The sequence below is a fragment of the Pteropus vampyrus genome, unplaced genomic scaffold (genome assembly GCF_000151845.1).
Source record: "Pteropus vampyrus isolate Shadow unplaced genomic scaffold, Pvam_2.0 Scaffold18899, whole genome shotgun sequence".
In the NCBI taxonomy this organism is placed as follows: domain Eukaryota; kingdom Metazoa; phylum Chordata; class Mammalia; order Chiroptera; family Pteropodidae; genus Pteropus; species Pteropus vampyrus.
The window spans coordinates 1-2,028 of NW_011907680.1; the positions used below are offsets into that span (position 1 = coordinate 1).

General features: G+C 32.3%; 1 non-coding gene across 1 annotated transcript; it reads left to right on the forward strand.

Annotated features, from left to right (window-relative positions):
* Window positions 1-1,891: 1,891 nt before the first annotated feature.
* LOC111735205 lies at window positions 1,892-2,010 on the forward strand. Its single transcript, XR_002778718.1, has one exon. It is a non-coding gene; the product is annotated as a 5S ribosomal RNA (ribosomal RNA).
* The last annotated feature ends 18 nt before the right edge of the window (window positions 2,011-2,028 follow it).

The window sequence follows — 2,028 nt, forward strand, 5'->3', positions numbered from 1 at the left end:
TAGTCAGACACTTGATGTACCAGCCAGTAGTGCTGTGGCCCAGGCCTTGACCCACAAGTTGCTCAAAGCAGGACATTTTAGGTGTACATGAATAGGGAACAGAGACAGCAGCCTTCCCATGGAGTACATAGAAAGTAGCCTGACCACTCTTGCACAGGGAATCTGTTATTTACTATGTGGTACAAATGTACAACTACTGATTATTTATCAGTGCTTTTTTTATTTTGCAAGAACCACTTTGGGCAGCAATAAACTCAAAATATTAAGGTGCACATTTCATGGAAAATTTAGCACCAAATTTCCACTTCTCAAGAAAATGGATGATGAATGGGAAACTTGCATAAAATGCTTGCCAGCATCTACTCGCCACCATGGGAGCCAAAGTGATTATCACTGTGCCCACATGACAACCAAAAGACACAAATATGGCTGAAGAAGCATCAGCATCTTCTTCAAAAGTTAGTAGTTATTTTAAGGAGAATCTGTCCAAAGAAAATGTGCAGCTGCAGAAGGTAGGCTTATATATTACTCTATGAAATGTGATTTTCATTTAGATCAAATGACTGCTCTTAATTAATTTATTTTCCATTCCAAATTTCCTAATACTTTGAGGGAAAGTAAAGCTACAGCTGTTAATGTATTGGTTCCATTAGCAGAAGAATTTCCCAAAGAATTAAAAGATGCTAGTAGCATCTGGGTCATCAGATGCTTCAAATATCCAATAATTATTTGATTTCCTTCATTCAATTCATGGAATCAAAATAAAGGTAATCAAAATATTAATTCATGTGAAACATTTGATTTTGTTGTGAATTTGATTGTAAGTTCAATTAAAGCTTCGACGCTGAAGATAAAATACTTGTTTTTGAGTGGCAATACAAGTACAAAACGTAGATGAGGCACAGTATTATTGTAAAAATGCTGTTATGACTAAATTAAGAAGAAACCTATGGAGCAGAAATGTACTTTGATTTATTTCTGGTGCACACATAATTCATATGTACACCCAAAAAAGTTGGGTGTCTCCCTGTTGAAATGGAAGCTGTACTAATCAAAATGTACAAGTATTTTTAAATATACACTGTTACATAAGTCATCTACAACATTTTCATCAAGAAGCTAATGTGAACTCCAAAATTTACTACAGCATATATTGATGTGTGCTTTGTCACTTTGAGGATTATAATCTAGTACATTTTAGATATTTGTGAGTCTCTGAAGAACTACATTTTTAAATCAACTCAGTATGTCCTATAAAACTGAATTTTTTTCTAAATTTTGGTTGCATTTTGGTCAAAGTCATTTAAAAATCTTATCCAAGTCTTTAATAAATGAATTGATAAAAACTTTAACTTTTGAAACTTTTGGCGAATTTTACTCATTGAAAATGAAGTTTGCAAAAGACACTAAAGTATATTTCTACAAAAGCAAGGAAGGAACTGAAATAAATCAAACAATGACAGTGCATATGTTATATAATTTTTTATTTTAAATTTTCTGTGTTTTGGATTATTCCTGTTTTTGAAAAGTTTTTTCAAGGAGTTCCTCTTTTAATTATTTAAATATATATTCTGTAACATAATGGAATAAAATTGAGAAGGCCTATGATTTTGCTCCATTTAAAATTGGCAAAGAATTAAAAAATATTTTAAGTTCAGATGACGTTTGACAAGTTATTTCTTATAAAAATATTTGTTGAAGAAAGCATCTCTGAGTGAAGACAAAAAATCAGTACCTATAAAAAATTTAGATTAAAATATCTACAAAATTATATATAAAAATAAGAATTAAGATTATCCTCCATTTAGCAGAATTTGCTTGGAATTTACCAGACACCAGATATCTCTGCACTCATGAAGACTATATTTTCTCAATTAAAAATATATGGTTTTTCTATGGCTATGCCACCCTGAACAAGCCCGATCCCATCTGATCTCGGAAGCTAAGCAGGGTCGGGCCTGGTTAGTACTTGGATGGGAGACCACCTAGGAAGACCAGGTGCTGTAGGTGTAATAAATAAAAAATAAG